Below are 11,138 nucleotides of genomic sequence, written 5' to 3'. Positions count from 1 at the left end.
ACATCAAAAAAGAAAAAAAGAGCTAAAATAGAAGACCTAACTGCACACCTACAGGAATTAAAAAAAGAACAACAAACTAACCTAACCCCAAAGGAAGTAGAAAGAAAGAAGTAATGAAGATTAATGCAGAACTAAAAGAAACAGAAAATAAAAAGGCACTAGAAAAAATAAAACCAAAAGCTGGTTACTTGAGAAGATCAATAAAATTGACAAACACTTAGATAGACTAACAAAGAAAAAAACACAGAAGATGCAAATATATAAAATAAGAAATGAGGAAGGGGATATCGCTACTGACCCCACAGAAATAGAGTATCATAAGAGGATACTTTGAAAAATTATATGCCAGCAAGATGGATAATTTAAAGGAAATGGACAAACTCCTAGAAATGTGCAAGTAGCCTACATTGATAAAAGAAGAAATTGGTGAACTCAACAGAACAATCACAAGTAATGAGATTGAATTATTCATCAAAAACATCCCAACTAAGAACAGCCCAGAACTAGATGGCTTCACAGGTGATTCTACAATATTCCAGAAAAAACTAACACCAATCCTGCTTAAACTCTTACAAAAAATAGATGATGCCAATATCACCCTAATACCAAAACCAAACAAAGACGCTGCAAGAAAGGAAAATACAGACCAATCTCTCTAATGAACCTAGATGCTAAAATCCTCAACAAAAAACTTGCTAATCTCATTCAACAACACATTTTTTTTTGCCAGTAATTTGTCATTTAATAATAATAGATATATAATGCTGTGGCTGGATCCTTTCCAACATTCTGCAGAACAACTTCTCAGGAAGAGGTGGGGTGGGGTGGGAGTCAAGAGGGGGAGGGAATTAAGTGATGAGCACACTGCCCTGGGAGAGACACCTTGTGCCCTGGGAGCCCCTCCTGGGGTGGCTGGCCACCCTCTGGGCCCCTCCATGGCAGCCTGTGCCTTGGTCCCCGAGCCAGGGAGCCATGTGGTTGGTCAGGAAGGCCTTACCAGCTGAACAAATTACACACAATGACCAAGTGAGTTTCATTCCTGGTATGCAAGTTTTGTTCAACATAAGAAAATCAATCAATGTAATATATCACATAAACAAATCAAAAGAAAAAAAATCACATGATCATCTCTATAGATGCAGAAAAAGCATTCAACAAAATAAAACACCCTTTCCTGATAAAAACACTGCAAAGGACAGAAATAGGAAGCAACTTCCTCAACATGATAAAGGGTATATATGAAAAACCCACAGCTAACATCATATACAGTAGTAAAATACTAAAACTGACCCTTTGTGTTTGGAAAAAAGACAAGTGTGCCCACTCTCACCACTCCTATTTAACTTTGTGTTAGAAGTACTTACTCAAGCACTTCAGCAATAAATAGATATAAAATTTGGAATGGAAGAAGTCAAAATTTCACTATTTGCAGATGACATGATCCTATATATAGAAAGCCCTGAGAAATTTATAACAAAGCTTCTAGAGCTTATAAATGAGTTCAATAAAGTCACAGGCTATAAGATCAATACACAAAAATCAGTAGCATTTCTGTACACTAACAAAGAGCAATCAGAGGATGAAATCAAGAAAAAAAATCCCTTTTACAATAGCAACTGAAAGAATCAAATACCTTGGAATAAATTTAAAGATGTAAATGACTTCTACCCAGAAAACTACACAGTCCTGTTAAAGGAAATCAAAGACGACTTAAATAAATGGAAGAATATTCCCTGTTCATGGATGGGAAGAATAAACATCATTAAGATGTCTATCCTATCCAAAATGACCTACAGATTTAATGCAATCCCAATAAAAATCAACACAGTATTTTTTTCTGAATTGGAAAAACTATAAAATTTATACAGAAGAGCAAGAGGCCCCAAATAGCCAAAGACATATTGAAAGAAAAAAAAAGAAAAGAAAAAGAAAATTGGAGGAATCACACTACCTGACTTTAAATATACTACAAAGGTACAGTGGTCAAAACTGCATGGCATTGGCACAAGGATAGACATACCAACAAATGGAACCCAATTAAAAGTTCTGATATCAATCCTTGCATATATAGTCATCTGATATTGGACAAGGCCACAAAGCCCACTCAACTGGGAGAGAATGGCCTCTTCAACAAATGGTGCTTGCAGAACTGGATATTCCATATCCAAAAGAATGAGAGAATGCCATCTCACACCTTATACAAAAATCAACTCAAGATGGATCAAAGATCTAAATATAAGAGCCAAGACCATAAAGACCTTGGAAGATAATGTAGGGAAGCATCTACAAGACCTTATAATAGGAAATGGTTTCATGAACTTTACATGTAAAGCATGAGCAGCAAAAGAAAAAATTGATAAATGGGACCTCTTTAAAATTAAAAACTTTTGCACATCAAATGAATTTGTCAAGTAAGTGAAAAGACAGCCTACCAATGAGAGAAAATATTTGGTAACGATATAGCTGATAGGAGCCCTATATCCAGCACATATAAAGAAATCCTATAACGCAAAAATAAAAAGATAAACAACCTATTTAAAAAATGAGCAACTGATTTGAACAGACACTTCTCCAAAAAAGAAATACAAATGGTTTAAAAGTACATGAAGGGAAGTGGATGTGGCTCAACTGATAGAGCATCTGCCTACCATATAGGAGGTCGAGGGTTCAAACCCAGGACCTCCTGGCCTGTGTGGTGAGCTGGACCACGCACAGTGCTGCTACATGCAAGGAGCGCCATGCCATGCAGGGATGTACCTGTGTAGGGGAGCCCCATGTGCAAGGGTGTACCCCTCAAGGAGAGCTGCCTTGCACGAAAAGTGCAGCCCACCCAGGAGTGGTGCTGCACACATGGAGAGCTGACACAGCAAGGTGATGCAACAACAACAAAAGACACAAATTCCTGGTGCCACCGAGAGTGCAAGTGGGCACAGAAGAACATACAGTGAATGGACACAAGAGAGCAAACAATGGGGTAAGGGGGAGAGATATAAACAAAAAATAAAATAAAATAAAAACACATGAAATGATGCTCAACATCACTAGCTATTAGGGAAATGCAAATCAAAACTACAAGGAGATATCATCCTACCCATTAAACTGGTGAGCATTAAAAAAACAGAGGACTACAAGTGTTGGAGAGGATGAGGAGGAATGGGAATCCTCATCCACTGCGGGTGGGAATGTAGAATGGTACAGCCATTGTGGAGGACAGTTTGGCAGTTCCTCAGAAAACTAACGATAGATTTTCCATATGATCCTGCAATTCCACTGCTGGGTATATACCCAGAAGAATTGAAAGCAAGGACACAAACAGATATATGCACACCAATATTCATTGCGGCATTATTCATTATTGTCAAAAGTTAGAATCAGCCCAAATGTCCATCAACAGATTAATGGATAAACAAAATGTGGTATATATATACAATGGAATATTACTCAGCTCTAAGAAGGAATGTAGTACTAACACATGGGATAACATGTATGAATCTTGTGGACCTTATGTTGAGTGAAGCAAACCAGGCATTGAAGAACAAATATATGACCTTACTGATATGAATTAAGAAAATTGAGCAGATTCAGACAGCTAGTCTGGAAGATAGGTTTATAGGAAATAGAAAAGAAGAAGAAGTTTGTGAGCCAAAGCCCATATGGGCAAAATCTATGATAAGGTGGAAATAGGTAGTTGTGCCATGAAGGGATATTATGGGTGAAGTGTAAGCTTGACAAGGAGGTAGGTGGGGAGGGTGTGTTGGATGGTCCATGGAATGGGGGTAGAGTTGGGGGAGGGAGCAGGTGAACTTTGGGGATTTATGAGTATATGGTTGAAACTACAATGTTGGGAAAACTCTTTTGGCAATGTGACACAGAGGGGTTACTGGTTTAGGGTGTTGGATGGAGGGGCATTTGGGACAGGGCACACCTGGGACAGTCTTCTAGAGAATGTGTGAGTGATCATTTTGTCATCGTTTGTTGTATCAGTGAGCAGAGACCCACATAATGAGCAGGAAGGAGTTGAACTCCCATCCTGGGAAGATCTGATATGTTCTCAAACAGAGGGTTGGTTGTCTCTTGAGAGTATGGGTAGTTCATAATAGGGGAGGACAGACCAGTGTGCCAAGCCCTCAGTGTTGTTGCAAGTAACTATGAATCTTGTCCTTTAAGGAGCGAAGTCTGGTTGTCACCATGGGCCCCAAAGGGAGGGGGAGGGGGAGGGGAGGGTAGAATAGGGTAGATGGAAGAGGGGCTTTTTTAAAGGGCAATGGAAGTGTTCTGCAGGATCTTGCAATGATGGGTACAGTCCATGTTGAATTTCATCAAAAATTTATAAAAGTGTATGGTCTAGAGTGTAGACCATACTGGAAATCATTGACCATGGTTTGTGGCTATGTTTCAATAATTGTGCATCATTTGTAACAAATGTACCATCCACATATAAAAAGATTATTGATAAGGGAAGGGGATAAAGGGGGGGATGGTGGGTTTATGGGAGTCCGCTGTGTTCTGTATGTGACTTTACTATGACCTAAAGCTGCTTTGAAGACTAAATGAAAAAAAGTAAGACATTGGGGAAAAAATGGAAGTAAATGTCACTGTACATACAGGACAACAGATATTACAGAGATGAAAGGCAAATGTCAAACATTTTTAAAAATATTTTTCATTTTTTTAATATCCAAATTTTTTAATTTTAGTTTTTCTAATTATTATGTATTTTATTTCTTATGTTTAAACCTATCAGTATTATTTCATTTTCCTATTAATTGTATTTGGTAATGTTCTTGGCTTCATTTTTGAAGGGCTTTTGGACCACAGAGGGGTTACAACTGTGGCAGGGGAGGACATTGGTGTTGGGTGTCAATGTTGAGGGATACATGGGAGGAAGTTCACCTGGGCATACACATAAGGTATATAAATGTGTTCACATGTTCATGGGGCATTGTCACAGTGGGAGGAGATTCACACAATAACCAAAAGAATATTGAATTCCCATTCTGGAGAGCTGTGCCACATTCTCTAATGGAACAGCAACAATCCCCTAAGTGAAGGGCAATGACTAGTGAAGAAGAATGGTCCATTGATAGGCCCTTGGTATTGACAATTTTAAGACTTTGCTCTTGAAATTGCAACTTAGTCTAGTGCTGTAGTGTGCCTAAGAGTTACCTCCTGAGAGCCTCCATGTTGCTCAAATATGGCCTCTCTCTAAACCAAACACAGCATATAAATGCATTACCTTCCCCCCAGGGTGGTACATGACTCCCAGGGATTAGCCTCCCTGGCACTGAGAGATTATTACCAAGCACTAATTAGCAATGCAACTGGAAAAACACCTTGGCTAAAAGGGGAAAATGTAAAGACAAATCTGTTTATATGGCTAAGAGACTTCAAAGTGAGTCAGGAGGTCATCCCAGAGATAACACTTACACACGCCTCAGCAGGATCGCACAGACTGCCAAAGTAGATACTATCCCAAACAGTAGGGCGCCTGAGGGCTCTGGAGACACCCAGGTCCTATGGTTATGGAAGATAGCTCTGGAGTTTGGTGCCTTGCCAGTGGGCCCTATGTGGAGTTTGTGCTCCCAAGTATGACAGAGTTGGACTCAGTTGTGACATTGCCATGCATGCCTCTTCTGTCCCTTCTATTTGAACCTCTAGTTGGTGCTGGAGTTGGTATGCGTATGTCTAAGAGACTTGAATTGTTGGGCTTTCCATGTGCCAGCTGGGCCCTGAGCCTCAGTGGAGTTGCAACACCTACTCTCCAGTTCATTGGACTCACCCAGGACAACTAACAAGGAGGTAAGGATGGACAACCAGCATACCAAGGAACCAAGAGAGTCTACAAATGCAAGCAAGAGAGTCCCATTCATCAGTCATATGGGATTGATGGCTCCTATCCATTAGAGGTGGAGTGGACATCACCATCCCAGAATCCTCAGGATTGGGAAATAAAATATGGACTAGAGTGAACTTACTGGTATTCTACTTAATGTGATTCTACCAATGGAAGAAATTGTATCACTGATGTGGAGACAGTGGCCACTGGAGTTGCTGAAGGCAGGGAGAGGGAAAAAAACATGTAATATGTAAGTCCATTTTCAGGACTTAGAGTTGTCCTGAATGACATTGCAATGACAGATACTGGCCATTCTACATTCTGCCATAACCTACGGAACTGAGTGGGAGAGAGTACTTTAATCCATGCTTAGTGGCAATGCTCCAAATGTGTTTATTGATTGCAGTGAATGTACCACGCTAATGAAAGAAGTTGTCAATGTGTGGAAGGGTGAGGGATTTGGGGAGTAGGGCATATAGGAATCCCTTATATGTTTTTGTGTAATCTAAGTATCTTTAAAAATATATATATATTTAAAAAACAATAGGTTAAAGAAAAATAAGCAAGTATTTTTAATATATGACCTCTTAGAAGGATATGAATACAAACATATATTGCATTTTGCAACTTTGCCTTTTATAATATGTAAATTTATATTACCAAGGAATACTTATTCTTGGCATACTCATTAACAATTCCTGAATCTAAAATCTAAAAAAAAAAAAATCACTTTTGTAGGGAGCCTAGGCTGTGTTGTCAGCCTGGGTGCCATCATAAAGTGCTGAGTCATGATGAGTCATGGGTGCTCAGTCATGCTGAGTCATGAGTGCTGAGTCATGGGGCAAGGCCAAGGCACATGTGCCTCCCTAAATTACCATATCCCTATATATTCCCCCTTCCCCTCCTCTTCCCCAAACTTTCTGCAGATTGCGCATGAGCCCACACACTCTGGCTCTCCCAATAAAGTCTCCTGTTTCTTCTGGCTGGTGTTCATGTGAGTTCGCTGCACCTGGTTTGCGGCCCCTGCGGCGGTTCCCGGAGCAAGGCAGAGAGTCGCCCCGACAACCCACAACCCGTATCCACTTCGGCAGCATGAGGAAGGCCCTCTCCCCGGGCAGAACCGGTCCACGAGGTGCAGCCAACCGGCCACCTTCACACTTTGAGGAACCCAATTCTGCAATGATCCATCAAAAAGCCTTTATTACATTTGTAATTTTTCTAGGAAAATATAAAAGAAAAAAATTGACACTAAAACAAAATTAAATATATCAACATAATAGAATAAATAAAGGGTTGTTAATGACTTAATGTTCAAAGCAATGTTCTCAGATAATTTGATGAATAATTTTTTCAATCATTTTAAATAGATAGTCCATGCAATAGCCAAGAAATTAAAGTATAGATTGTTTTCCAATTAATTTTCTGAATCTTTATTTATCATTGATAACAAATCCTATCAAAAGGGCATAAAAATATATTTATAGATTACTCTTATAGACATATAATACCAAATAAAATATCCGGGAATATAGTAAAAAAATAACATTACTTGACAAAAAGGATTATTTATTATACATTCAAAGTTTGCTTATCCTTTATAAAATGTATTCATGTAATTTATCTTATCAGTGACCACAGGAGAGCTGGTTCAGCAATCACATTTATTTATTCATCCAGGAATACTATAAACTGTAATGGTAGATTATAACTTGTCTCTACCCCATGTCTCTTATTTAGTCACAATATCATGACATAATGTGTTTTCTAGTCTGCTTTGAAAGTCTTCATTTATTTTCTAAATTTATGAATGTGAAATAATTTGAAGCACATTCATTATTTTTGTAGGAAGGTGAAGATGAAATAGTTAGTATAAGTTCTTCTGTCACTAAAATACCCCATTCTTTTTTTTTATCTGAAATCTTTATAGTACTTTCAGCTTGGATTGTCATTTAATTTTTTCCCACAAACCAGGCTAATTCATAATCATGTATAATAGGTTGCAAAAAATTTTCCTCCTAACAAGAACATACATGGAGAAATAAAATAGTCAAATTAATATAATTTTCATTACAGCTTCCCAATATATGATTACTCATTTTTTACTCCACTAGGGATCACAACCAAAGAAATAAGGGAGTCATTTTTTTTTACCCTACCAAAACGGGGCCTGTTAGGTTTAGAGTTAATAAAAATCATTTTCTTCTGTAATGTTCCATCTTAGTTTTGTAAGAGATGAATTTTATTCATTTTAAAATACATCATAGACATTTTATCTAAGGAATCATAAGAGTCAATATAAAGTTCACACTATGCAAATATGCTCTTATATCTGGACACACAAGAGCTGTAAAGTTCCTGTTGAGATTAGTATAATCCTAACATTTCAGAGTCTAAAGAAAGCCAGGGAGCGAGAAGACTGAGCTATAACAAATATCAAAAAGGTCAATTATAAGCCTTGATCCAGTATTTTTCTGGAAGATTACTGCTCTTAAACCCCCCCATTTGGCCAATTGGCCCACTAGTAAGGGAATGCTTGTCATTGCAAGAAATGGATTTTTGTTTCCAACATAGGACTTTACTGTTTAGGATGTCAGTGCTTTTCTTCTTTCTAATTCATTCAATCAAATAGTCATTCAGTCAGTAAGTCTTAAGTCAACATGATAAACAAATTTACCCATTGAAGAAAGAATAAATACAACTGAAAATGAAAAAAAAAAAAAAAAAGGTGAAGTGCACTGGCACCATGCATGATATATAATATAAAAGACAAAATATAGCAGATCAAGGACATAATACTACCCTACCTTCTTGTAATAAAACACAATCTTTGTGAATATAATTCTTCTGGAATTGCTAAGTAGTGTAAAGGAAAGAGCAATATTCCCAAGAGTCATAAGATGTAATTATGAAACTTAAGCAAACTGTATCCTTTTTTTTTTTTAAAAATAAGGATGCCATCCAAGAACATTCTACAATGTGGTAACTTCTTGAGACCCAATCAGACAAATCTCTCCTGGCTGTCAGGAAGCACATAAAAATTAACCTTCCCTAAACATCTCAGTTTTTCTTTTGCTTTGCTTTTTATCATATAGATACCATTTTTACTTTTCTTCTTTCTATTATTCATTATCCTCATAGCCAAAACCATGACTTCTTTAACATGTATGTTCTAGTTTGCTAAAAGGTCTACCAACACAAAATTCCAGAAATGGGTTGGCTTTTATAAATGGAATTTATTTGGGGTAAAAACTTATAGTTCTGAGGCCATGAAATATCTAAATCAAGGCACCATCAGAGGTGCTTCTTCACCAAGGTCAACAAATGTCGATCTTGTTGTTTGGCCACATGGTGAAGCAAGATGGCCACCCATCTCTGCCGAGGTCTTTGCCTTCCCCTCCAGAATCTCCCATCTCTCAGAGCTCAGCTGTGGGTAGCCTGACATAGGACTTTTCTCTTTCTCGACCTCTTCTAACAGTCTTGGCTGCTCCTCTTTCTTCCTGAGTTCAGCTGTAAACTCTCAGGCACTTGGTTCATCTCTCCCTGGGCCTCTGCTACCTGAACCACCTGGGGCTTCTGTTTTCCTACAGTCCTCTCTCTCACATGGCAGGAGCAAAATAATATGGCAGCTCCATTTTCCTGTGTGTCTCCATTTTATCAGAACTAGCAAGAGTTGGTGATTCAAGCTGAGTCACACCTCACTTACATAATCCATTCAAATGGATCTCACACCCGCAGGAATGGATTAGTTCAAAAACATTATCTTTCTCTTTTTGGGATTCATAAAAGAATTTCAAACTGTCACAATGTGGAATATCTTTATGATATTAGGATAGCAAACACTTGAACAGACATATGAAAGGTCAATATGTATAAGAAAAGGTAGTTAATGTCATTACTCATCAGAAAGAATTATACCTTACCAGTCAATAGATACAAAATGAATCAGTGATCAGATACAATTTTACTCTGCTAAATAAACAAATTATAGTGTGCATTTCCATAATAAGAGGCATTGCTAATGACAGTGGTGTGGAACTGCTATACTCATATAACTGGTGGTAATGCATTTTGGGATATAGATTATGATTGAGAAATCTTACTCCTGGGGGTGAATTTTAAAATACCATTAACTTCATGTTATCTATAGCCTTAAAGATTTTAAAGCAGCTATATTAATATTAGCAAAAAATTGGAAACGAATTCTCTACAATAGAAAAATTATTAAGTTAATTAGAATTTATCAGTTTAATGCATAATGATAAAAATAATTGCAATAACTGATAATATGAACTGTTTTTACTATGTTACGAATTTAAAACAAAAAAGTAAATTGTGTGTAAAATTTAATTATATTTTAAAATGTGTTTCTATAGACATGAAGTCTAAGATGAGCAGAGAATAGTGTCTGACAGTACACATACTAAGCTCTTAATAAGGCTATCTTTGTGGTATGAGATTAAAGGAATTTTTAAATTCCATGTATTTACTCCTTTATTTTTTAACCATAGATAGGCACTTCTTCTGTAAAACAAAATGTGTGTGCATCTGTGTTTGTGCGTATAAGGTGGCAGATGCTGTGCTCAGCAGAAGGTATATAAAACCAGTCAAGTTCTTTGCCTTCCAGAAGCTCTCTATCTAGGTGCAGGGAAACATAAGACCTGTAAACAGATTGCTACAGAGCAAACATTAAGGAATGATTTTATGCTGATTTTAAAAAATGTCTTTTACTTAACTATTCTACTATTTAACAATAAATAGCCAATTAAACATTTGCAAATGTAAGTTTGCTTTCACAATAAATTTTAAACTCTCAACCCTAACATTCCAGGATCTGCTCTCTGTAGCTTTCTCTCCAATCTTACCTGACATCTTACCCTACCCAAACTTATTATCCTAGTCTATTTGCCTTATTTACTTATTTACAAAATAATTTTTGTGTATTTTGTACCCCAGCAACTTTGCTCAGGCTGTTGTTCTAGATAAAAGGTCTGTGAACTAGACCCATAAGCTAAATCCAGTCCTACTGCCAGTTTTAATTAAAAAAACAAACAAACAAATAATAATTTATAGTTATACCAGAAATCTTTTTTTAATATATTGTCTATGGCTGCTTTTGAGCTACAAAGGCAAAGATGAGTAGTTTGTGACAGAAACCATGTGGCCCACAGTCAGAAGTATTTACTATCTTGCATTTTACAGAAAAAGTTTGCCAATCCTATCCTAGACTGTTGTTCAAGGCTATAAATTTCTCTTTACTTGCAGAGATCCTTCACTTCTCCCCTTCCAGTGTACCGGTAAACAG

Source organism: Dasypus novemcinctus, chromosome 12, assembly GCF_030445035.2.
Source record: "Dasypus novemcinctus isolate mDasNov1 chromosome 12, mDasNov1.1.hap2, whole genome shotgun sequence".
NCBI classification, from domain to species: Eukaryota; Metazoa; Chordata; class Mammalia; order Cingulata; family Dasypodidae; genus Dasypus; species Dasypus novemcinctus.
Note: the sequence above shows the minus strand (reverse complement) of the source record.